Genomic DNA, 27,491 nt, shown 5'->3' with positions numbered 1-27,491 from the left:
AAGCAGGGGGAGTGGGAGAGGGAGAAGCAGGCTTCCCGCCGAGCAGGGAGCCCAATGTGGGGCTCTATCCCAGGACCCTGGGATCATGACCTGAGCTGAAGGCAGACGCTTAACGACTGAGCCGCCCAGGCGCCCCAAAAATGTTGTAACTTGTGATCCAGCAATTCTATTTCTAGGAATTTATCCCATAGAATTATCTGCACAAATGGACAAAGATATACATACAAGGATATTCTCTGGATATTGGATAATACCTGGGTTATTAGAGCCTCTAAGCCAAATCGGGCCCGCCACCTGTGTTTTGTAAATAAAGTTTTACTGGAACCCGGTCAAACCCGTTTGTTTACACAATGCCTGTGACTGCTAGTGCACTACAGAAGCAGAGCTGAATAGCTGCAGAAGAGACTGTGTGGCCCACAAAGCTGAAACTATTTCCTATCTGGTCCTTTGCAGAAAAGTTTGCCAATTCCTGCTCTAGAATAGAACATTGTGAGAATGAAAAATGTAAATAACAAAAAAACGTCCATGAAGAAGTGTACCTGAGGCTGGGGTGCCCTGTCCACCTCCCCAGCCCACCCTAGAGGCTACCCCCAGCTCTCAAGCACCCGGAGCCCTCTGCCGGGGCCACGCCAGTCTATGCTAACGATGACTTATGGTCGAGTCCTTGGGCCACTCTATGAATAGCAGTTTGACCTCTGCAGGGGCTGGAGACTAGGGTCAGCCACTTGGACGCCTACAGGACTGATCGCCTGATCAATATCCCAGACACCAAGGCTTGCGTGAACTTTTCTGGTTGGCGCCCTTTCGAGTGTGTGTCTCCCCACATCATTCCTGGGACAATGAAGTGCTGTCCTCACAACTCCACTGGGAGAGGGCAACTGGAAACTCATATCTGTTCTCGCCTGGACTCTGCCTTGTGTGCCTCTTTCCTTTGCTGATTTTGGTCTGTTTCCTTTTTCTGTAATAAACTGTAACCATGAGTATAATAGCTTTGCTAAGTCTGTGAGTCCTTCCAGCGAATCACTTAACTTGATGGTCTTGGGGATCTTCCAAGCTGCAGTTACCCACTCATCAAGTATCCCTGATTGGCTTGCCTCCCTTTTCCACTCTCTTATCAGTACTTCCTGGGGTCACCTCCTTAGTAGCCTATCTGAACCCAAGTCATTGTCTTAGGATCAGCTTTGGGGAGCATCCAGACAAAGACTGGCGGAGACTAATTAAATCATTGCTGATGTAATAATGTCATGGAAACCAACATTGCTGTAAAATGAGATAGACCTATATATATAAAATAGAAACATCTCCAAGACATATTGCTAGGAGACAAAAGCAAGTTGCAAAATAGTATATGTAAACACAATCTCTTTTTTGTTAAAAAAAAAAAAAGTTAATATATAGAATAGAAAACAATCCGGAGGAATTTCATCAAACTGTTGAGAGTGGCTCTCTCCGGGGGGCGGGGTGGGGGGGAGACAGGGAACTTTCTGCATTCTGTATTATGTAAGTATGGTTTGCACTTCTTACAGTACATATTGTTTTGGAAAGAAAACAGGGGCGCCTGGGTGGCTCAGTCGGTTAAGCGACTGCCTTTGGCTCAGGTCATGATCCCAGGGTCCTGGGATCAAGCCCCATGTCAGGCTCCCTGCTCAGCAGGGAGTCTGCTTCTCCCTCTCCCTCTGCTGCTCCCCCTGCTTGTGCTCTCCTGCTCTCTGTCAAATAAAATCTTAAAAAAACAAAAGAAAAAAACAAAACAAAGTTGCCATTACAGAATCCACATCTAAATCGCCGGAAGGCAAAGAAGACTAAAAGGCGGTCTAATATCCTACGCTCCCTTTCCCAGTTTGCAAAGTTCCTTGGTGTGGTGAATCACTTGGCCCTTGCAAGGTAGGTGCTCCTAAGTGATTCAGCCTTTCTGATGGAAAGCAGTCACTGCTGTGGCCATCTGAGTTAATTGGCAGGCTTTGACATTTGCAAATCACTTGGTAAAGTTATGGCAATCTTAACAGTCTTTTAAAAATCGAACATTTAAAATGCAAGTTATAACAAAGCCAGAGCTGAAGAAAACTAATGACTTCTATGATAAAAGCTGCCTGGGAGAATATCAAGATTTTCTATCACTGTAAATTCTAGGGAGCATGTTGTTGGAGAAATGGGGAATTAAGACTGGATATCTATAGAATCCAGAAAGGGGCTCAGAGACAGAGGGCCAGATACCCAAAGCCCTCCATTTTACAGATAAGGAAACCAAGTCACTGAGCTAGTTGGTGATACAACTTGAAGTATTTGCAGCAAAAACCCTGCAAAGGAAGCCAATTCTCTGTAACTAGATCCCCACTTTCCTCCTCCTTAGAAACAATCACAATTAGAAATTTTGTCGTGAGGCATCCCCAAATATCCCTCCTGGTTGTTACGGGGGACTCATTCTACTGCGAGTCCCTAGTGTATTACTGGACCGTGTACCCTAGTCGTCCGGAAGCGGCTTCCCAACGACCGATACAATTCAGAGAGTAGCACAAAGGTGTTGCAACAGTCAGAAAAGATTCAGAATTTGTGCACAAAACCCATGGAGAGGGCTCCTCACATTTTCTCTAAGAACCTATTTACTCTTCATGGATTTAGACATACTCTGAATAAACTTGGTCATCTGATTTCCCCACCTGCAGTAATTTTTTAATTTCTTTCCCGAGATTTATGAGAGAGAGAGAGTGAGCACAAGTGGGAGGAGGGGCAGAGGGAGAAGGACAAGCAGACTCCCTGCTGAGTGGGGAGCCAGGCCTGGGGAGTCCGATGTGGGGCTCGACCCCAGGACCCTGGGATCATTACCTGAGCTGAAGTCAGACGCTTAACCAACTGAGCCACCCAGGTGCCCCCATCTGCAGTAACTTAATTTAGTGGATTGCAACTACCAGCAGATATAAGAACTTTCTCTTTTTTTAAGAGTTTATTTATTTATTTAGAGAGGGCAGGGGGAGGGTCAGAGGAAGAGGGAGAGAGAGAATCTCAAGCAGAGTCTGTGCTGAGTGTGGAGCCCGGGGTGGGGCTCGATCTCACGACCCTGAGAATACGACCTTGAGAATACGACCTGAGCCAAAATCAAAAGTCAAACACTTAGCCGACTGTGCCACCCAAGCACCCAAGAACTTTCAAAAAGTACAGTAGAATGTGGCCATTTAGTAAAGGGGCAAACAACCCTGTACTGCTTCAGAGCCAAAGGTATATCCAACCGTATGATAATTTATTTTTATTGTCATGACTGAATCAGTCAGAAAGCTCAGGGTTCCGGTTAATGGGTCAAAGGGAGTGTGACAAGTTCTCTATCAAACACAGTAAAAAACTTAAAGCCTTTTTTAACATCAAAGGGGAGGGGATGCAGTCGGTGGAAGATTTATTCACACAAAACCCGTTTAGTGCCCGTCCCCCCAACGGTTACAGAGTAGGGCAACCACCTCGCCCAGCAAGGTGCTCTGTTACTGGTCACACCGTGTTCTCTCCATAGCCTTAACAAATCTCAAGCGCCCTGATGCGACAGTCTCAGAGGATGGCCCCCTGTGCAGACAGGCGAGCCACCAAAGTCCAGTTCCACCCTCAGACGGGGCATGGGTATACCTGGCATATTGCACTTTCTGGAATTTTAGGCTCGACTTATCTCTAAAGGATTACCAACATATCTGTCTGCTTCTGTGGCACCAATCACCATGGCAAGTTAGGTGAGCAAAACCGCTTTGCAAAACCAAAGCACGATGAGAGGCTCAGGGACCAGGCTTTGAAGAAGCGTGGAGAGTAACGCTGCTTTATTAAGCACCTACTATACGTATGGCCCAGGGCTAAGCACATCATGTGGATTAACTTGCTAAATCTCCGGATCAACCCTCTAGAGTCAGGTTTCTCACCTTGAGCACTACTGACGTTTGGAGCCAGATCGTTCTCTGTTGCCGGGCTGTTCTGAGCAGCGTAAGATGTTGAGGAGCATCTCTGGAAGATGCCACTAGCTGTCCCCTCCCGAGCTGTGACAACCCAAAGTTATCTCCAGACATCGCCGTACATCCCCTAGGAGCATCATCTAACCCTTCTTCTCCCTGGAGAACCACTGCTCTAAGACAATTGCTATCACTGGCCCATTTTACGGCTCGGGGGGCAGAGGCCCAGGGAGGTACAGGCAGATCGCTCACTGCTCCAGTCAAAACCTAGGTGCCCTGAGTGAGTCAGGCACAAAGCTGAGGCTTTCACATGTTGATATTTGCTGTGAAAATGAATCTGTTCTTCCCCGCAAGAGCTAAACTCTTTGGGGTGCTAATTTAGTTTGCCAAGGCAGCCGGTCTGGAAGGGAAGCTGGATGACTTAGCATGTGGGTGTCATAAACACTGCAAATTAAAAGGAAAAAAAAAAAAATCTCGACAGCTCCCCATTTATTTTTTTATTTTTTATTTTTTTAGATTTTATTTATTTGAGAGAGAGAGACAGAGAGAATGAGAGAGCATGAGAGGGAGGAGGATCAGAGGGAGAAGCAGACTCCCCGCCGAGCAGGGAGCCCGATGCGGGACTCGATCCCGGGACTCCAGGATCGTGACCTGAGCTGAAGGCAGTCGCTTAACCAACTGAGCCACCCAGGCGCCCCTCGACAGCTCCCCATTTTGCATGTTTGGTTCCAAGGTGATACCCCCACATGCCCCTTCGAGGCTGATAGCACAGTGCAGGGGTGCCCCAGGTCATGGTCAGAACCCCACCTCATCACAGGCCCCACAGTCTACCTCTTGGGTACTCAGTTGCACTATTCCCACATTTCTATAAGAAAAAAAAAAAGCATGAAGCCAGCAAAACCCATCCTGGGCTGTTTCCCAGTCCTCCCTAATTCCTCAGTGCGGAGGGATCCCCACACTTGGTCTGGATGTTCAGGAATTATCCCAACCCTCAGAGAAGCCCCAAAGCAATCTCCTTGTCCCTTTTCCTCCTGTCCCCCGCTCTCCAGAGGCCAGCCCTGACACATCCCAACAAAGGTGGTACCCATTCTCTCGTCAACTTTTGCAAAACTTCCTCAAGCTATAGCATTCCCTCTTTTTTCTTCTTCTCTCTGAAAGCTAGAAGCTGTTTCAGGTGTTTCTTCAAAACAAGGTAAATCATATCCTTTGCCTGGGCCTCAGTTTTCCCATTTATACAGTGGGTGGGTTTATGTAGGTTTTAAGGCCGTCTTCAACTCTAACATTTCTTTGGTTCTAAGAAGTTTCATCCACGACTTGAGTGAGGTTTCATTTTGTGATTCATAGCAGCTGCTCAGATGTTTTTCCTTCCAATGGTCAAAATGACAGTTTAGATAATAGGATTATTGTAATTAAAAATCAGCAATACCAGGGCGCCTGGGTGGCTCAGTCGGTTAAGAGTCCGACTCTTGATTTCGGCGCAGGTCATGATCTCAGGGTTGTGAGACTGGGCTCTGCACTGGGCGCAGAGTCTGCTTAAGATTCTCTCTTTCCCTCTCTCCCTGCCCCTCCCCCGCCACCCCTCCTTGCACAAGTACACACACATGCGCACGCTCTCTCTCACTCTCTAAAAAAAGGAAAAAAACCCCACCGCAATACCAAATCCTGAGTCCTGTATGCTAGGCACTGAGAAAAGTAGTTTATATACATTTTTTGACTCAATCCACACCACAGTCCTGTTAGGGAAGGCACTACTTATATCCTTTGGCAGACGGAGAATGAGAGGCTCACAGGGGCTCGGAGGTGGAGCGCCCAAGGTCACAGGGCCGGCATGAGGCAGAGCAGGGATGGACACTCAGCCCAGCAACGCTTTTCCTTCTCTTGTCTCAGAAAAGTCTCACCCATTCCCCCTTCCACTGACCCCGCTACATGACAAAAACAAGATTCAGAGCAGAAATACAGTGCATGCATGTGTGTTTGAAGGGGAGTGAGGCCCTCAAGCTGGCCTATAGGACAAGAGGCATCAAGAGTCCCCTCATGAAGGTGCCTTCTTGGAGCCTGTCCCATCATCTCTGTAGGGCCCAGGGGGGTCACATTTGCCTCCAACATCTGAATGGCCTCTTCTGCAGGTGGGCAGCAAACAAGGAAGCCGCCTTATGTCTCCAGACTATTGATATGAAAAATATAATACTAGCACCTAACCCCTATATAGTGCTTATCGCGTGTCAGCCCCCATTCTATGGGTTCTCGGTTGCACTAAATGATTTGATCCACATGTCTATTTACAAGGTAAGTCTATCATTATCTCTTGGGTCTAGAGGTCACACACCACCAATGGCCTGCTTTCCTGAGGAGGGCCTGGACAGAGGCCTGAGCACGGGGTGGGCACGTTACCTTGACTCCTTGGGCTTGCCTTCTGACCTCTCACCCCACTGAAAGCACAAGGCCTAGAGTAGAGACCCCTTTTGGCCAGGTCTATAGGAAATGCTGGCTTAAAGTGAGTTGTTCAATTCCTTCAATGCAGTGGTTCTCAGCTGGGCCCATTTTGGTCCCCAAATTTGCCAATGTTAGGAGACATTTGGATTGTCACCACTGGAGAGGAGATGCTGCTAAACATCCTACTGTACTCAGGACAACCTCAAAATAAAGGATCTACTGGCCCAAAATGTCCACAGGCACTGAGGCTGAGAAACACTGCCTTAAGGGAAAAGCATGTGACCTGGGGTTTCCCTTCATTAACCCACCACCAGAAACTGGGGAGTGGAGGCAGAGGTCTTTGAGGACTATCTTCATGGCTTACGGATTAGGTCTCTTCCTCCTTCCTTAAGGCACAGGAGTCAAGATTGAAATTCCTTTTGGGGTGCCTGGGTGGCACAGCCGACTAAGCATCTGACTCTTGGCTTCAGCTCTGGTCGTGACTTCAGGGTCATGAGATCGAGCCCTGAATTGGGCCCCGCATTCAGTGCAGAGTCTGCCTGACACTCTCTCCCTCTCCCTCTGCCCCTCCCACCCCCCTCCTCTAAAGAAAATAAATAAAATGAATCTTAAAAAAAAAAAAAAAAAGATTAAAACTCCTTTTGAAATTCCTTTGGACCACGGCTGGACCATTTCTTTACTCCTCTGTGTGGAAACTGAGCCATGTGGAGCCTGCGTTTATAAAGATGACATATGGGTTGAAGCATCACTTTCAGGTCTGAATCACACCGTCTAGGAGGAAGCATTTAAAAGTGTGATGATAACGTAATGTGCTTGTTTTTACACGAACAACCAAAATGTATATATCTGAAAGAGGATCATCCTTGTACACATGTCTTAGAGATGCTGGCACTGCTCTGGGGGAAATGTTCACTACAAACTGGCTTCAGAGCTAGTTGCAAGACACCTGTTAGAAGCTTCAGGGGGATAACTAACCAAATCTTCCCCCTCTCTGTCTTCTGAAACAATTGAGAAACAATTGGGAAAACAAAGGAGAAATATCACAAACATGTGAATCCCTCAGAAGGGATTTTAAAAAAATCCTAGTGCCCAGACCTCAGCCCAAGAGATGCTGTCGATGGGTTTGGGGGGTGGGGGACTGGGTGCCAGTGTTTTTCACATGCTCCCCAGGGGATTCTCATGGGGTCAGGTTAGGTACACTGTGCTAGATGCAGAACAAAGTATCAGTTGGATTGGTAGCTTAGCTGGATTATAGAAAGGGGCCAGACCCTATTTGCTCTCCTGGAATTAAACTTCTCTGACCAAACACAGTGCAGGCCTCGTCTTGGCAGGGGCAAGCCTGACCAGCAGGCTCACTGAAGGAGCTACAGAGAATGCTCCCTCCCTGTTGTGGGCAGGTAGGTCCCCAGAGAGAAGAGGAGGGCTGGGAGATCTTTAACACCTTAATCCCATCCAGCAGAAGACCATGGACCTTCAGATGAAAACCCACCAGGTTCCCAGTCAGATAAGTCAATTCTTCCCTGGGCAAGTAAATACAAGATAACAGAGAATAAAGCAAATAATAAAATGAATAGGGGCGCCTGGGTGGCTCAGTCCGTTAAGCGTCTGCCTTCAGCTCAGGTCATGATCTCGGGGTCCTGGGATCGAGTCCTGCATCGGGCTCCTTGCTCAGCAGGGAGCCTGCTTCTCCCTCTCCCTCTGCCCTTCCCCCCGTTCATGCGCTTTCTCTCTCTCAAATAAATAAAATCTTAAAAAAGTATAAAAATAAGATGAATAAAAGACAGCCCGGAGGTGTTACTTTAGTGCAAGGGTGGGCAGGCTTTCACCATAAAGAGCCAGACAGTAAAGACTTTAGGCTTCAAGGGCCCCTTATAGTCTCTGTCCCAACTTCTCTGCCATTGTAGCAGAAAGAAGGCACAGACTATATGCAAATGAATAGCCATGAAAATGACATAATAAAAATATATTTAGTCTCTGCCCCCACTTCCTTACACAGAGCTCCTAAAACCCTTGTAATTTCCTAAGTGATAGCGGTGATAAGAGCATCTTGTGTTATAATATTTGGTCTTTGTCCCGGGTTCATGACCCAAGAGCTTCTAAGACCCTTGGAATCTTCAAGTGACAGGTGTCTTCTGGTATACTAATGAGATGGCTGGTGACAGAGGTCTCCAGATAGTTTCAGGAAGGGGGTTGGCTGCCTGGAAGACCAAGGCATGATTAGAGGGTCGGACCTTTCAGTCCATCCCAACCCCCCAGCCTCCAGAGAGAGGAGACGGGCAGGAGACTGACTTAATCACCAACAGCCAATGGTTTCATCAATCATGCCTATGTAATGATTTTCTGTATGCTAAACTTCAACAAAAAGTCAACTTTAAAAAACAAATGAATGGGACTAATGTTTGCAACTGATCTCGAAATGCATGAAAAAAAAAATGAACTGAGATAAATAGAGGGATAGATAGATGTGTGGTAAAGAAAACAGCAAAATATACAGTGCAAAATCTAGGTGGTGGGAATACAGGTGTTGACTGAGTAAGTCTTCCAATTTTTTTTAAAGGTCCTCCATAAAATGTTGAGATCATAAAAAAACAAACACACAAACTCAATTGTTTTACTTTCATAGCGGTCTTGTTACTGAGTTACTAGAGTTCTTTACATATTCTGGATACAGGCTCTTTGTTGGACAGGTTTTGCAAAAAATTCCTCTGGGGTGTGCCCTACTCTTTTATTTTCTTAACTATGTCTTCCTTTTTTTTTTTTTTTTTTTAAGATTTTATTTATTTATTCACGAGAGACAGAGAGAGAGAGGGAGGCAGAGTAGAGGGAGAAGCAGGCCTCCCACTGAGCAGGGAGCCCGATGCGGGGCTCGACCCCAGGACCCTGGGATCATGACCTGAACCGAAGGCAGACACCTAACGACTGAGCCACCCAGGCGCCCCTTAACTATGTCTTTCAAAGAGCAAAAGTTTTACATCTTGATCAAGTCCATTTGCAAAAAATTCCTCTGGGGTGTGCCTTACTCTTTTATTTTCTTAACTATGTCTTTCAAAGAGCGAAAGTTTTACATCTTGATCAAGTCCATTTATCACATTTTCACTCATCTCCTTTCAAAATGAAATAATTGCACACCCTGGGTTTTTGAAGCCAGTGACCAATGTGGAACTGCTTTGCCTATGGCAACTGAGAAATGAAAAACTAATCTGAGACAGATCTGGGTGGGGGGTCCATGACTGCCTGTGATTTTTTTTCCCCATATATTTGAAGTATTATATAATACAGAATTAAAAATCAAAATGCTTTTTAAAGGTAAAAAATATCACCTCATAGTTGTTCAGCACTTCATAATTTTCAAAGCTTGCTTATTTCAGCCTTGCCAGAGTCCTTTGGGGGGGGGGGCAGGAGTTGAGGCCTCCGTGGGCCACAAAGGCATAAAAGCATTTGTCAATTTCATACTGTTTCAATTGCATACTGCAAGAAGACACAAAAGAGTAAAAATTTTGCCACTTTCTTTTTTTGGGATTGCAAATTTTAAAAAATTATTTATGTATTTATTTTCGAGAGAGAGTAGGGGGAGGGACAGAAGGAGAAGGAGACAAGCAGACTCCCCGCTGCGCAGGAAGCCTGATGTGGGGCTTGATCCCAGGACCCTGAGATCATGACCTGAGCCGAAATCAAGAGTCGAACGCTTAACCAACTGAGCCACCCAGGCATCCCCGGACTGCACATTTTGACAACAGCTATCCAAATGGACAAACATACACGCTTTGGCGGAGCAAGCCCACTGCTGGATTTTTAGCTCACGGTACATTTGGACACATCTGCGGAGACATGTTGAGGGTGTCCACCCCAGTAATGTTCCTAACTGCAAAAAAACCCCTGGAATGAATCCCAAAGTTACCAACAGGGGACTAATTAAATAAATTCTTCAACTCCTGGACTTAATGAAATATCATGCGGTCATTAAAAATAATTAGGGGAAATCTGCACTCCATGTCAGCCACACTGATCTCCCTGCTCTCACTCCCTTCCATGTAAGGGCTTTTGCACTTGGTATTCTTTTTGGCTGCAACGCTCTTCCCGCATCCATATCCACGTGGTCCATCTCTGACCTCTTTCCCGTCTTGGCTCAAATGTCACCTTCTCCATGAGGTCTTCCCTGGCCACCTTGGAAAAAATCGCAATCCTCCCCCCATCCCTCACTATTCTCTTTCCTTCCTTCTGTTTCCTCCTTAGCACTGAACTTCATCTCTACATGGCCCTCATATGGTTACTTGCTTTGTTTACTACCTGTCTTCCCACATTCAAGTAGTCATCTGATGAAACCAGGATTTTTGTCTAATTTGTTCACTATTGTATCCACAGTGCCTGGTTTGCATGCATATATATATATATATAAACATGCTAGTATGGAAAAATGTCCAAGATCTCTTATGTGAAAAGACCAAGTCGCAGAAAAGCCTATCTATTCTGGATACGAACAATAGCGGATGGAGACACCGCACACACTCGTGTACATCTGCTCCCGTATACACGTACATACGCGCACACATTCACGTACACAGAAGTGTATATAGTCCTAGAAAGAAGGCTTGTGAGGACTAATTACCTTTAAGTGGGGAGAATTAGGGATTTTTACTTTTTATTCTACTCTCTCCTGTACAGTTCCACTATATATACGTATACATATGTATATATGTGTATAAACATATATTCCTTATCATAACAACACTGAGAAGCCACCAGAACCCCTTTTCCCTTGTAAATCCTTGGTGTCACCCCATGCAGGTGACAGGCACCCATAAGCCACAAGGTGGGGAGGAGCAGAGACCAGATTTAAAAATACTCTGCTCCTCTTCCTGAGAAGGCTCCCCACCCCCTCTCCTGCGGAGCCAGGCGGCAGTCCATCTGTCCAGGTCACACCACCTGGGAGACGGGCTCGTGTGCCGAGCAGGATGCTTCTGTCTGCCCAAATCTTTATGGAAGCAGGGAAGCCATTTGAAAAATCTACACAGATGAGCACAAATGCACTCGGGTTTCTGCCCCTGAATTCTTCATGCTTAGGCAGCCAAAGAAAAACCACAAGAAGTGCAGAGAGGTTAAAATGCCATCGGGAGAGGGCGCCTGGGTGGCTCAGTTGGTTAGGCGATTGCCTTAGGCTCAGGTCATGATCCTGGAGTCCCTGGATCGAGTCCCGCATCGGGCTCCCTGCTCAGCAGGGAGTCTGCTTCTCCCTCTGACCCTCCCCCCTCTCATGCTCTATCTCATTCTCTCTCAAATAAATGAATAAAATCTTAAAAAAAAAAAAAAATGCCATCGGGAGAATAAACATGCCTCCCACGGGCACATGACTGGAGCAAACTGGTTCTGAGCCCTTCACAGAGGCTCCCCCCACCCCGCCCCGCCCGGCGAACTCCGAGACCAACAGAGCCCACTGCTCGAACTCAGGGTGGTCGCCACCAGGGGGGCTGTCCCATGCACTGTGGGATGTGAGCAGCATCCCTGACCTCCACCTACTAGATGCCAACAGCACCCCTGGAGTTGTGACAACCACAAATGCCTCCGGACACCGCCCAATGTCCGCTGGGGGACAACATCAGCCCAGCCGAGAACCACAGGTCTAACTCCTTCTCTACGTCAGTAGCTGCCCAGCACTTCGCAGCCAAAAGGTTATGTGGTGAATTCACTACGAGGACCGCTCTATTAGGTGGAAGTCCCCGAGCCTGGGATTCGGTGAGGTGGGATCCCCCCAGGCTGACGCTCACGGCGAACTCAGGGGCAGCAGGTGCTTGGGGAGGCAGCAGAGAAGCAAGCTTGTTCAGGGCCCAGGCCGGCTTTTATGTGCCCCCTTGGGTACCTATGGCCGAGATGGCTGTGAGCTCACCAAAGCCTTTTCTTCCTGGACAAGCAGCTGGACTACAGTCCCAGCCTCCCCTGCAGGGAGTTGTAGCCGAGAGGGTCGGAGTGGGAGTGGAGTGATATTCATAACTTCCAGACCCGGCCTATAAAGACTTCCCACAAAATCCTCTCTCTCTGTGCCCCCCTCTCTCTCTCTCCCGTAACCACCAGCTGGAGGTGAAACCCTCCAAGGCCTGAGAAGATGGCAGAGCCACAAAACGGAAGGGGCCTGGGTCGCTGAATCCCTGCACGGAAGGCCACTAGTGAAAGGCCCCACAAACACTGGAGTGCGAGCAAGAGATTGGCTTCGACTCCAGTAAACCAGAAACCAGCACGGCTGATCTACTCCAGCAGCCTTCCTTGACCTCAGCTAACACAGGAACTTTTAGCAAGTCACCTGGGCTTCAGTTTCATCCTCTGTAAAATGGGCATAACACCGGTACCTCCCTCGTTTAGTTGTTGTGAGGATCCACTGAGAGAGTCCTTGGGACTGTGCCTGGAACTTACTAAGCCTAACGAAGGTTGCCTCTTATTACGAGTGGGAAGAAGAGCTACCGAATTCCTGCCCTTCCCATTACCCCTTCTGTGCCTTCTTTTCTGAGTCACACTCAATAATCTGGGAAAGAATGATTTGCCCCAGTCCTTAAATGCCTTAGGGACATACTGAAGCTTTAGGGAAACTTCTTGTATTAAGGCTGGGGACCCTTATTTTATCACACAGCTGTCCATGCATCTCCTAAGTGTCCTGGACCCTCCTTACCAAAGACACCACTGAGAGGCCAAGGTGACCTTGAACAAGAAAGGAAGAGGATCCCACCCACGAATCATCCGTAGGCTGTCTTTCTTTTGCTTTTCCAGCCTCAATAAAATTAAGCAGAATAAAACCTAAAAGCAGGGGCGCCTGGGTGGCTCAGTCGGTTAAGCGTCTGCCTTCGGCTCAGGTCATAATCCCAGGGTCCTGGGATTGAGTCCTGCATCGGGCTCCTTGCTCAGTGGGGAGCCTTCTCCCTGTGCCCCTCACCCCACTTGTGCTCTCTCTCTCTCTCACTCTCTCTTGCACTCTCTCTCAAATAAATGAATAAAAATCTCTAAAAAAAAACAAACCACCTTTTTTTTTTTTTAAAAGATTTTCTTTCTTTATTTGACAGAGAGATAGAGAGCACAAGTAGGCAGAGTGGCAGGCAGAGGGAGAGGGAGAAGCAGACTCCCCACTGAGCAGGGAGCCTGATATGGGGCTCGATCCCAGGACCCCAGGATCATGACGTGAGCCAAAGGCAGACGCTTAACCGACTGAGCCACCCAGGTTCCCCTAAAAAAAAAATCTTAAAAAACCTAAAAGCAAACACATAATGAGAACTATGGCCCAGACTCTTCCTGGGCCTGCTATGTAACTCAGGATCACAAAGAAAGTGGCCTTGAGTTAAGCCGCAAAGACCCTGCCTCCCCTGGCCAGTGTGGGGCACCACAGAGAGAGCGAAGGCTGACCCTTCTGCCCACTCTGCTTATTCTTCACCCACCTGCTTGTGGGAGAATAATGCCCTCGCCTAAGACCGTCTCTAGAAATGATTGCCATTATAGGCCAACTACATCCTGCTTTAGTGTGGGGGTTGGGGGCTGGGAAGAAACCCAGGGGAGCAGTTTTCACATCAACTTACACACAGGGAAAGAGAAAATTACACCCACTGAGCATCTGCTATGTGCTAAGTATCCCCGCACACATATCATCTCACTCCTTTGTGAAAGCACAAGCCACATCTGTCGTGCTCCCTAGTTTCCCCAGTGCCTAACAGGCTTAGGCACACAGTAGGTGTTCAATAGATACTTGTCATCTGAGCTTACCATGACCCCTACTTATTGCTCTGACCTCACGTGTAATTCACTCCCCTCATTAACTACGCTCCTGCCACTTTCACCTTCTTGCTCATTCTGGCCCCAGGGCCTTTGCACTTGCCAATTCCTCTGCCTAGAACGTTCCTCTCCCCGATCTTTGCACAGCCAGCCCTTTCTCAGCTTGTATTACTCAGTTTAAAGTGATGCTCCAGCCCCTGTCACCGTACTCCGTTATTATTTAGGTGTTGATTTGTCTCACCCCAACTAGCATGCATCAGGGAAGGATTAATTATTTCTGCCTCTCTGCTATTTCTCCAGCAACTAGGCACAACACTTCAACAAAGGAGGGGCTTGATAAATATTCGAGGCTGTGTAACTCAATGACCGAGAGCCCAGACTCTGGACCCAGACCACCTGACTTTGAATCCTGACCCTGGGACCTGGGGCATGCTACTTCCAGCACAGCCTCAGTTTCCCCATTCATAAAACGATGGTAATTCCTACATCATAGTGCTGCTATGAGGATTCAGTGAGTTAATTCACGCGAAACCCTCGGTGCAGCACCTGGCATATAGGAAGTGCTGCGGATGCGTCTGTTTGTCATTGTTGGAGACAGAATGAGCCACCTCAAGGTAGATCTTAAATGCGTCCGACAGACAGAAAATGCAGGCTCAATGAGATGAAAGGTTCCTGCTTGAGATGATTCAGCAACCAAGCTCTTTTGGACCTGGTTCTTGGACTTTTAAGCCAAAGTTATTTTCACAAGGTTTCCTGAGATGTACGGAGAGAAATGACACTCAGCCCATGACCCACAGTCCCTAGCCTTTCAAAGGTTAAGCCTTCTCCCGCTGACTGGCAGCTCTGGGTTGGAGCAGTCAAGAGAAGGCAAGGGACAGAAGGGCTGTCTGGAAAGGATATTCTTGGTTTCTGATCTCTTCCATGTGCCAGCCTTCATCTTGCAGCCACCAGGTACTGGCCTTGGCTGCTGAGCCCAGCTGTTTCTCGCCAACACGGTGGCCCAAGGCAAAGCTGAACCTGACCTTCACTGGCTCCCCTTTCCCACCCCTAGCTAGGGCTCTGCAGGGACACGTGTGGTTGGATAAATCCCCAGCCCCCTGAAGCTTTCCTCCATGGGGATGTGCCTGGAGTGAGGCTCCATCTAAAGGCACCAAAATCATTAAACAACCACGCAAAAGAAGTAAAAACTCCCCAGGAGCCCTGGCAGCTGGCCTGGTCTTTAAAGGCTGCCACGGGAGCCCAAAATGAACGCTTAAGATCTAGCCAAGTTTTACCGCCTGGGTGGATGGACTTTGGCAGCTCGAGGAGCTCTCTGGGGGAAAGATGAGGCGGGGGTGCCACCACGGGCTCTGCGCTCCGCCAGGAGAGCCCCAGGGTGGCAGGGGTCTGCTCCCACCTCCTGACCGCTTGGCTGGAGTTCCACCTTGGCCCACATCCAGGTTCAAGGCCATAACCCACGGAGCCCTCACTAAGGGCCAAGTGCTGTGCTAAGCACATTATATCGATCATTTCCTTTTGTCCCCACAACACCCTAGGAGTTAGGGGGCTGAAATCTACAGATGAGGAATCTTCATTCAGAGGAGTTAAGTAGCTTGCCACCATAGAGAATTGTCCTTTACATCTAATCCATGAGCACTTTCTGTTGACTGTGCCTCTTACATTATATCCACGAGTTACTTCTTTGAAACCGTCCTGCCACCTCCCTGGTCCAAGCCACCATCCCCTCTCCCTTAGACCAGCGCTGCAGCCTCCCAGATGGTCTCCTGGCTCCCCGTCTTGTCTTCTGACGACGCTTTTATTCTTCATTCAACAGGTGGAGAGATACTTTAAAACATGATCATAGCACTTCCCTGGTCAAAACCCTCCAAAGGCTTTTCAATGCACTTAGGAAAAATATATATATATAGCTTCTAATCCTACAGGCTCTACTCAACCTGCCCTGTGCTATTTTTCCAAACTCACACTGCCTTCTGTGCTCTGGACATATTGGGGTAACATGGGAGAAGAGATGAAGTGTCTTCTTGCTATTCAAAGTGTGGTCTTCAGACTCCAGTGTAAGTGTTACCCAGAGCTTATTAGAAATACAGACGCTCAGGTCTCTCCCAGACTTACTGACTCAGAATCCACATTTTGACAAGATCCCCAGGAGATGCATATGCTCATCAAAGTGTAGAGGTTAAGAGTGAGGAAAACTTTGGAACCAAACAGCTTGGGTTGGAAGCCTGGCCCAACCACTCACCAGCTGGATGACTTGCATCAGTGACCAGCTACTTCCTGCATAGTGAAGAACTCATCTTATCCAAAGAGAGATCTTGGTCTATGCCCTTGGCTCCTAGGAGGTGATCTCCAGGCTCGTGGAATATCCGGCAGAGGTGTTTGTTCGCCTGAGGGCTCTAGCCATGGACAATGTGATTTACGGTGACAGCTTTGGGGTCCCCTAGAGAAACCAATGACTAGAGGTATTAGCTGGACCTCCAGGAGGTGCTGGAGGCTGATGGTCAGCTCCCAGAGAGTATGGGATCGAGCCCCGTTAAAAACTCTGGACACCACAGGCTCAGTGAGCTCCCCTCGTTGGCAATATTCTGTGCATACTGCACACGTAGTGAGCAAGAGGAAGTAACACCGTCCATGACTCCATGGGGACAAAATGACAGGAAGCCCCACGTCCGGACCCCTTCTGGACTCTGCCCTGTGTGTCTCTTTCCTGGGCTGCTTTTAATTTGCATCCTTTGCCATCATAAAACTATAGTTCTAAGGAGCACCTTCCTGAGTCCTGTTGAGTCATTCTCGCGAATTATTGAAACTGCATGAGCATGGGGACCCTGCATATCTAGCCAGCTGGTCCAAAGTGAGGGCAGTCTTGTGGGGACCAGTCCCTCCGACTTTGCAGTTGGCTCAACTCATTGTCATTCCCTTCCCTGACCTTCAGTCATCCCAGCTGAAAAATGGCCATAGAGCAGATCACACCTTCTATGTTTACTGAAAGATTAAATGAGATAATGAACACACAGGAGTTTCACAATAAACACAAGTACAATGTCCCTGTGGTTTGGTCAAGGAAACTGAGGGTCACAGAGGCAAAGCCACCTGCCCACAGTCAGAGGCTGAAGCCCTGGCTGACTCGAACCATGGGGCGATACTGCCTCCTCGTGACTTGCAAACACCTTCTGGGAAGGGAGGGACAGGCGTGGTTCGGCTGAGCCCGTGGTCCAGCAACCTGCTGAGGAAGTCACGGGGCCTCTGGGGAGAAGTCACCCACCACCATCCCAATGCTCCCTACTACCTTCTCTTCTCTCCTCTCCTTTTGGGATTCACATGACTTGAATATGAGGCTCTGTGATATTGCTCCACAGGTCTCTACTTTCCCCTTCTGTCCCTCTTTTCTACCCCATCTTTTTTTTTTTTTTTTAAGATTTTATTTATTTGATAGAGAGAGACACAGTGAGAGAGGGAACACAAGCAGGGGGAGTGGGAGAGGGAAAAGCAGGCTTCCCGTGGAGCAGGGAGTCCGATGCGGGGCTCGATCCCAGGACCCTGGGATCATGACCTGAGCCGAAGGCAGACGCTTAACGACTGAGCCACCGAGGTGCCCCTACCCCATCGATTTATTCTGTTGTTCATAGTACGTAATTTCTCTTCATCTATCTGTACGTTCCCTAACTCTTTCCTCTATCACCTGCATTCTGCTATGGAGCCCATCCAGTGAATATTTTATTTGGTACTGTACTTCTCTGTTCAAAATTTTCCACTCGGTTCTTTTCTTCTATCTTCTGTTTCTCTACTAACCTGCAATAGTCTCTGTCTTACCATTCTTTTCAAGAGGATTCACCCGTCTTTCTTGGAGCATGGTTATAATAACTGCTCTGAAGTCTTTGTGTGATCATCCCAACATCTGGGTCATCCTGTGGTGGGTGGCTGCCGATTATATTTCCTCTGAGAATTTGCCAGACTTTGCTGGTTCTCTGTGAATCAGGTCGTTCTGGATTGTACCCTGGACCTTTTGAATATTATGTTATGAGACTCTAGGTCTTGTTTGAATCCTACTAAATATATTGATTCTTTTTGGCTGTACCAGGCAGCTGAGTAGGTTCGGTTCAGACCACATGTTCTTACCTGCCTTCTGGGTGCTGTTAGGCCAAAGTTGGTTCAGCTTTCAAAGTCTCTGCAGGGCTCTGCACATCTGTCCCTCATTTGTGCCCGCCGGGGCCCAGCTGCAGACCAGGCCGGTAGTCTACACTGTAGTTCAGTTCTCAAAGTCTCTCCTATACCATTGAGGGTCATATCCACTCTATGGGGGCAGCTCCGGGGTGAGCCCAGGACTTCATACATCCTCCTTTCTGGAGCTGCCTCCTTCTGCAATATTTCCCACACTCCGGCTCCCAGGGGCCCATGTTCATTACCCTCTGTCTAGAAAGTGGAGGCTTTAGTCTCCCTGCCCCACTTCTGCCGCTTACTTCCTGTGCCTGGATTTGGGTCTGCAGCCAAGTGCCCACTGCCAACCCCAGGGCACTGTGGGGAGCACACACCGCTCTGGTTCTGTGGCTGAGCTGGCACAGCTTTGGGGTCAGCCCCCGGCTCCTGGATGCCGTGCCAGCTGGCGGCTTTGGGGTGATGATGATTAGGTGAGGGCGCTGCTCGGGAGGCGACCACAGGCAGCTGGTCCCAGCCATTCACCTCCAAAGGGCCAGCATTTCAACTCTTCCACACTCTGGAATTATTAAAACAACAGGCACGATTTTCCAAGGGGCTATTTCTGGGATGGGCAGGTCCACGGGCTGATTTGCCTGTAATTCCCAGGATAGGAATGATTTGCTGCATTTTACACAAGACAAAAGTCCAGACTCAGAGAGATGGAGTCATCTGCTTGAAGTCACACAGCTGGTTAACAGTGGGGCCAAGATTCAAACCCAAGTCTGTATAATTCCAGGGTTTGCTCTTCTATGGCGAGTTCCATCATCATCAACATTGTCATCACCATCATCATCACCATCATTACCACCACCATCATCATCATCACCATCATCATCACCATCACCATCATAACCATTATCATCACCACCACCATCATCATCATCATCATCACCATTATCATCACCATCATCACCATTATCATCACCATCATCACCATGGTCATCACCACCATCATCACCACCATCACCATCATCATCACCATCATCACCATTATCATCACCATCATCACCATCATCATCATCATCACCATGGTCATCACCACCATCATCACCACCATCAACATCATCATCACCATCATCACCATTATCAACACCATCATCACCATCATCACCATCACCATCATCACCATCATCATCACATGTGATATTTATTGAGCACTATGTACAAGGCACTGTCTAAAGCTTTTTATATGATGTACTGAGGCTGGAAGGTTGGAAGAGAAGGAAATTGAGCTATAGGAAAGGGATGTCATCTGCCCAAGGTCACATACACCTGCTGAGTGGTAGAGGTGCTATTGGAACCAAACCTGCATCTCACTCCAACCCGTACTCTGAGTGGCCATGCAACCGTTTCTCTAGCAGGCGGAGCTGGGCCCGGTGCCCAAGAGGTCGGGTGGGGAGAGAAGACAGAGGCTGTGGGGAGGCTGCAGGGAGGAGGTGTGGCAGAGGTGGGCTGAGGCCAGATGGTGGGGAACATCTGCGCCCCAGAACAAACCCACAGCATCTCTCCGTCTCAAGGGAGCTTCTGGCTCTTGCAAAATGGCTATGCCCCTCTCAGACGGGCTTCCTCCTCCCTCCTCTGCTGGAAGCCCTCAGCTTCTCCAGTCCTGCTGCCCAAACCCCAACGCTTTCTCAGCATGTCCTCTGGTGCCCATTCAGCCCTGAGGTCTCCCCAGGCAGGTTGGTGACAGCATTGCTCCTGATCTCCCCTCTCCTCCTCTGCCCCACCTCCCCACCCACCTCATCCCACCAGCAGATTCAATTAACAAGTTAGATGCTGGAGCCGCAGAAAGCCAAGCAATTATGGAAGCAGACCAGGTGCCTTGGAACTCACTCTTCACAGAGGGGCCTGGGTGGCCTCCAAGCAGACAGCGGGGCGGGGAGGGAGGCAGAACAGTGTGGGCAAATGCTGCCAACTCAGGCTGGGCGAGAGAGATCATTGCTAGAGTCTGATTCCTTCTAACGCACGTGGAATGACTGGCGCTCACCCAGATGCACTTTCCGGGTCTTCTATGTATTTGCTCCCCAAAGTGTGGTCTGCAGACCCACAGCGTTGGCATCACCTGGGTGCCGTTAGAAGGGCAGAATCCCAAGCTGCAGCCCAGACCGACTGAATCAGAATGTGCATTTTAACACATCCCTAGGAGATGTTAAGGATGGAAGTACCGCACTCTCTAGTCCTAGCTAGACACACTAAGGTTGGCGAAAAAATGTGGGTCATTGCCCTGGTTTCTCTTCTTGCGTGTTCTGCAGCTGCGTGGACACTGGGTATGACAGGCGGACCCCCCCCCCGCCGCCGCTTCTGAGCCTGTGCCCAGGGCAATTCCTATAGCAGCTGCCTTGAGCATGGGGCTTCCATGCTGATCCCTGTCAACCTATTAGCTCCCAGGCTGAAGTATGAGGTTGGCCTCAATTTCTCTCCCAGACCTCAGTTTCCCTTCTGGGCTGGAGGCCTGCCTGGTCTCTCCTCACTCCCTACAACCTTCTGCGCCCAGCTCACTGTCACCTGCTCACTCTCCAGACAGGGTTGGGCATTTGCAACGTACCCTGCTTTTCTCCTTCATAACCCTTAGACCAATTCACAATTACGTTGTGATTGTTGCAGCCTTTGACTAACATCCGTCTGTCCCCCTGCTAGAATTAAATGCCATGAGAACGTGGGTCATGAATGTCTGGCTCTCTATTGAATACACAGCACATAGTAGGTGCTCAAAAAAAATTTCAATCTGTGGAGACTGACACTTGGTCAGCTCCAGCCCCAGGGAGTTGAACCCCACCCCCTCCTGCCCCTGCCATCAGAGGCTGCCTCTACTCTCCATTCTGTCTCTATCAATCTGTCTACTGGAGATATCTCATATAAGTAGAATTCTATAGTATTTGCCCTTTCATATCTGGCTTATGTCCCTTAACAGAATGTCTTCAAGGTTCATCCATGTTGTAGCATGTGACCATTTCCCTCCTTTGAAGGCTGAATAACAGTGCACTGAATGGAGAGATCACATTTTATTAATCCATTTATCCAGCTCTCAATGGACACCTGGGCTGCTTCCTCCTTTCTGCTACTGGGAATAACACCACTATGAGCATGGGCGCGTGAATGTCTATTCGAGTCCTGCTTTCCGTTCTTTTGGGGATATACCCAGAAGGGGAATTGCTGGATCACAGAGTAATTCTATTTTTGATTTTTTGCAAAGCCTTCATCAAGCGCTATTTCTTTTTCTTCTTTCTCTTCTCCCCCCACTTCCAAGAATAGCCCACTAACCTCAGTGGCTAATTCTACTTCACTTTCCCGGAAGGCCTCTGGGCTGCACGTCATTCTCTCACGAGTTGAAAAGCAATTCCCCCCCCTTTTTTTAAACTTCAGCTGCAGAAATCACCTGATTGAAAATTGCAGAAAAACCCTCATCCCACACAGGAACGGAACTGCTCAGCCAGCCCAGCCTGCCGGCTAATTACAGGTTTTTACCAGGATTCTCCACGAACGCTCCTAGCACAGCTCAACCTTACTTTTTTGTTATGAAGTGTTTGGAAACAAGCTAATGGGCTAGGTTTCAGATCCTTAGCCCGGAGGTGACAGTTCTTTCCCCTGGCTGGTACATAAAGCAAGTTAGAACATCATGGATCTGAATTTGGCACAATTGTAGCTTTGCTTAGATAGATACCAGCACAACCCGCATTTCTTTTATCACTATGGTCAGTGCCCTTTACAGGTAAAATGCCATCCCAGCCGGGATTTCCACTCACAGCTATGGTTTCGAACCCTGACTCGGCATTAGAAATATCTGGGGTGCTTTAAAAAATACATATACACAGATAGAGAGACAGCCGATGTCCCCAGCTCAGTCTGCTTGGTCAGAGTCTCTGGGGGTGGGATCTGGCCACTGGTTGCACTTTACTTGTTTACTTATTTTTATTTGCCTATTAGAGAGAGAGAGAGAGCACGAGCAGGGGGAGCAGCAGAGGGAGAGGGACAAGCAGGCTCCCCGCTGAGCAGGGAGCCTAATGTGGGGCTCGATCCCAGGACCCCAAGATCACAACCTGAGCCCAAGGCAGATGCTTAACCGGCTGAGCCACCCAGGGGTCCCTGGTAGCACTTGAAAGCTCCAGCTGATTCTGAAGTGAAGCCCGAGTTGAGCATCCCTTACTTAAGAAGGCAAGAAGACCTGCAATCCTTCCTTCTCTAGAAAGAATATTTTCAATGGGCTTTAACCTGACGAGAGGTGCCCCTGAGCTGGGGGCACGAAACCCCAATATTTAAACAGGAGAAGCAGATGTTCCACAAATGGAGAGCACGGGCCTTGTCTGATGGGTGCAGCTGATGACGGCCACCCGAAGTGGTGGGATGAATGACAGACGTATGGGGGCGGGGCGCAGGGGTGCTACTTCCGTTTGAGGCTTTTGCCCGATGGGGTTCAGACAGGGGATTCAAGGGGTTCAAAAAAACCTCTGAACAGAAGGCAAAGTTTTCTGTCCTTCGGGGTGTTTTTCTGGGAAGGGTGCTCCAAAGTTCTCACTGCAACACCTCAAGCTCTGTCACACACCCCTCACCTTCCCACACCCTCCCCTGGCCCCCACCGTGCGTAATGCAATTATTAAAAATAAAGAGCTAGGGGCGCCTGGGTGGCTCAGTTGGTTAGGCGACTGCCTTCGGCTCAGGTCATGATCCTGGAGTCCCGGGATCGAGTCCCACATCGGGCTCCCTGCTCGGCAGGGAGCCTGCTTCTCCCTCTGATCCTCCTCTCTCTCATGCTCTCTGTCTCTCATTCTCTCTGTCTCAAATAAATAAATAAAATCTTTAAAAAATAAAATAAAATAAAATAAAATAAATAAAGAGCTAGGTGCGTCCACATTTGCTTTGACCTGGAGGGACTGGACATATGCAGTGGTTAATGAAACAAAAGCCAGTTTCAGGGTGGTGTCCACAGACCGGTCCGCCAAGCTCCCCAAGAGCGGGGGCTGTCTGTTTTGTTTTCCTGCTATATTCCCAGCACCTGGAAACAGTGTCTGGCCCAGAGAAAGTGCTTCATACCCACTTCCGAAATGAATGAATAACTTCCTAAAAGAGCTGAATCTTCTATATGCGGATGATGTTTGTGTGAATGAGGAAAAAAGTGTGAAATGAGGCACACCAGGATGTTAAAGGTGGCGACCCCAGGGAGAAGGGACTGGAAGGGGGATGAAGAAGAGAGTAACATTGCTTTTTAATAATAGTTCCCGGTTACTGAGTGCTTGCTATGCACGAGGCACATTGCTCAGCAAAGATTATGTCTTATTCTCATCTGATCCACATAACAATCCTTCAAGTCGTCCTGGTGCGGTTACACCCATTTTACAGATGAGAAAAGCTAAGCATACAGATCTTGCTCAAGATCACAAAGCCCGGACCCAGGCCCTGGCTCCACAGCCCGCGCATTTAACCCCTCTGCTCTTCTCTGCCCAAACTCCTCCTTTGCTTGTGTCACTCACTGTGACCAGCATGTGCTACTTTTGTCCTAAAATCTTAAGGAAAATATAAAAGTGTCAGGGCTTTCCTTCTGGGCACTCACTGCCCCCCCTGGGGTCCCCTCCTGATCTAAATGTGCAACATTAAGTCCTTTATTCTCAGTAGGGACTTGGGAATCGATACTCCATGCTTCGATCTTATCTTGGTTCAATAGAGTTCCCACTGCCTGCTCCATAGCATTTAAGGATTCAGTGGAATCACGGTCTTCTGCTCGACCTGAAACCTTGGGGACAGTGGGACCCATGGACAGCAACCATCCCAGGCTTCAACAGATAGGACTGTCATACCTGCTTAGTGCAGGCAGGCCCTGATTGGATGCAGACTCTCTGGGTGACAGGCCCTAAGAAAACCCAGAACCAACCTGCCTCAGAGGAGTCTTGGAGCACAGAGCATCTGCAATCTTGGTGATGAGAAGCAGTAAGCCCGTGCAGAGGAAGCCTTGCATGCAAGGATTTTTTTCAGCCACGGCCTTCTTTTTTGGGAGACCTGCAGCTAAGGATTTTAGACTAGATCTAAACAGATGAGGCTTCCTATTACTCTGGAGCACGAATCCTCAGTTTGAGGTCAGCTCCTCAGTGTCAGCACTACCTGGGTGTTTGGGGAAATGCAGACCCCTTCATCTTTGCAGCTAGGAAGATGAGAGCTTAAATCTTGACTCTACCAGTCTGAGACTGGGTGGATCGGTTAGGTTTTGAGCCTCAGTCCCCAGCCCCGTAAGCCGATGAGGATGATGCTGATTTGACAGGGTGAATTATGATGCATATGAGCAATAAAGTAAATGAAGCTGAAGCCCCTGCTGGGAACAGGACACAGGAAATAATAACCATTACTTCTATTAACTCGACATGGTAGGAGCCTGCTTCTAAAATGGCTCCCAATGATCCCTAACTCCCAGTATTCACGCCCTTCTGTAATTCTGGAATGTGAGCTGGACCTACTGGGTTGCTTCTAATGAACAGAATACGGCAAAAGTAAGAGGATGTCGTTTCTGAGATAGGTTACAATAAGACTCTGGCTTCCATCTTGCTCACCTGCCCACTCTGATGGAAACCATCCACCATGTTGTGAGTTGCACTATGGAGAAGCCCATGTGGTGAGAAACAGAGGAAGGTCACTGGCCAACATCCAGGAAGGAACAGAAGCCTCCAGTCCAATGCATCTCCACTGTGAGGAACCGAATCCTGGCAACCATTAACTATGTGAGTACGCTTGAGGAACAGATCCTCCCCCAGATGAGCCTTAAGATAAGACTGCAGGCCCAGCCAATACCCTGACTACAGCCTTGTCAGAGAACCTCAGCCAGAAGCACACACCGAAGCTATGTTTGGGTTCTTGACCCACAGGAACTATGAGCTTAATAAATGTTTGTTGTTTTAAGTCACTATATTTGTTATGCAGCAGTAGATAACTAATACACCCTGAAGACAATATATTAAATTCAACCACAGTAGCACATGAAGCCTTTTAAAATCCTCCTCTCCAAGTTAGGTGACATATTACGTTTCCCTATGAGACTATAAGCTACTTGAATCACCGTATCAACAAAACTAACAGGGTGAGCACTTATTATTTTAGACTAGATATTACTTAATTTTACAAGCTCACTGAATCTTATAAACCTATGAAGCAGGTACTATGATTGCCCACATTTTAGAGATGAAGAAACTGAGACTCAGAGGGGCCAAGTAACTTGCCCAAGGCTTCAGCAATTATGGGGAAGTGCTAGGAAATCTGGCTCCAAAGTTTACATTGGTAATAATTATGCTTTACAGTTCTATGAATCTTGACCAACTTCACAAACAGTTGGATTCAAACCCAGGTAGCTGAATACCAGATATTACCATCTCTAGACACCTATCTTTAGGACAGTAAGTGGAATACAGGACAGTAAGTGATGAACTCACCTGGAGTTCATCAGGGTCTGAACCACTACCTACCTGTAAACACTAAGCTGGCATTTTCAAGTTCTTCTTGGGGAACTTTGAAGCTGAAGGATTCATTGTAGAAAGGATCAATTGTGCCTCTTAAGAAGGATGTCTTCTTTGTTTTCACAAGCTTGAGTCCATGTACCAGCTGGATTTTCACAAAGGGGTCTGAGAATTGGACACAGAATTATAGAATGTTGGAGCCCATAAACTCAATCCATCCATCCATCCAACTTCCCATCTATCTGATAACCCAACCACCTACCCATCCTTTCATCTCTCTTTTTTCCATCAATCCATCCACCTTTCCAACCATCAGTCCAGGTGGACACCTCTCCTTTCATTCAACCATTTTCCTATCCATCCACCTATTATCCATCCCTCCTTTTTCCCATCTAGCTGCTTATCTGCTCATCCCTTTCTCTCTTCCTCCAGCCATCCAAGATTTATTGAGCTCCTCGCATGTGTCAGGCATTGTGCTCATTTTACAGATGAAGAAACTGAAGATTCAAGATAGGAAATGGCCTGCTTAAGATCAGACTAGTGGAAGAAAAGCCAGACCCAGAGCCTGTGCTGGTTTTCTGTCCCTAGAAATCCATTATCATGTCAGTGATCCCATAGCTCCATACACAGGAGCTCAGAGATGGCAGATTAATAACTATCATTCTTAGATCGCTTTACAGTTTACAAATTCATGTACATTATCTAATTTAATATTGTTTAAACAACTCAATGAGATGGATACTGTTGTTATCACAATTTTTCAGATGAAGAAATTGAAGCTTATGGAGGTTAAGTATCTTCCCCAAGGCCACATCATTTGTAAGCAGTAGAACGAGGACCTGGTTCCAGGCAGTTTGACTCCAGAACCTTTAATCATTTTATCATACTGCCTCTCCCACTGTGGTGAGTCTGAAACTCTCCAGCCTTAAGACCATTTCCTCCACTGGCCCCTTCCAAACCTCTATTTTTATAATGTGGTTTTTGAGAATGTGAGTTGTGTTCTAAAGGCAGGTGTCACTTTCTAGCAAAAGTAATTTATTTTAGCTACTGTACTTAGAGGAGACAGAAGTTTCTCCACTGAGCTGAAGAGGTCCCAGAGACCCCAGCCACTTTCATGATAATATCCTTTGCTGTCATGGGAGAAGCTCCATACAGATGGAATGTAATCTGTTCCATTTCATGAAAAGTCATGTTTGAATTGGTTTGCTATAAAGTAGACACTTTAAATACAACAGTATTTTCAGAGCTGGGATTTATAAAGATTCAAGGTACACTTGAAATGAGCTGGGGGGGGAAAAAAACCTCAGGGCGTGCCCCCCACTCCGGCAGCTCGGACTGCAGGGCCGGTACACACTAGCGCCACCTGGAGCATGGCATCTCCACTGCAGGTACAACATCTGGAAAGGTGGGTCACTTCCTTGGGGGCTGCGAGCGCATAGAGGATCTAGAGGTCAGGAGTTATCACACATGGTCTCAGTCAAAACCCCCATTCGAACGGGGTTACTGAGATACCATCATTTACCTGCCTCATCCTAAGAGACATCTGATCGTTTATTTTCCCTCTTGAATCTAACATCCTAGTTCTAAATGCTATTTGTTTATCCTTGCGGGGTTTTATTAATAGTATCCGGAATGCATATGCTAAGCGAAATAAGTCAATCAGAGAAAGACATGTATCATATGACCTCACTGATATGAGGAATTTTTAATCTCAGGAAACAAACTGAGGGTTGCTGGAGTGGTGGGGGGTGGGAGGGATGGGGTGGCTGGGTGATAA

General features: G+C 47.9%; 1 long non-coding RNA gene across 1 annotated transcript in view; it reads right to left on the bottom strand.

Annotated features, from left to right (window-relative positions):
* LOC145721573 (uncharacterized) overlaps nt 1-27,342 on the bottom strand; it is a 30,826-nt gene extending 3,484 nt beyond the window's left edge. The window contains exon 1 of the long non-coding RNA XR_014145329.1: nt 25,724-27,342. This is a non-coding gene — a long non-coding RNA (uncharacterized LOC145721573). The remainder of the gene's footprint in view (nt 1-25,723) is intronic.
* Nucleotides 27,343-27,491: the final 149 nt, after the last annotated feature.

The sequence above is a fragment of the Leptonychotes weddellii genome, chromosome 5 (assembly GCF_054177405.1).
Source record: "Leptonychotes weddellii isolate Sample4059 chromosome 5, ASM5417740v2, whole genome shotgun sequence".
Taxonomy (NCBI): Eukaryota; Metazoa; Chordata; class Mammalia; order Carnivora; family Phocidae; genus Leptonychotes; species Leptonychotes weddellii.
The sequence above is the reverse complement of the archived record's forward strand: the minus strand, read 5'-3'. Positions and strand labels throughout refer to the sequence as shown.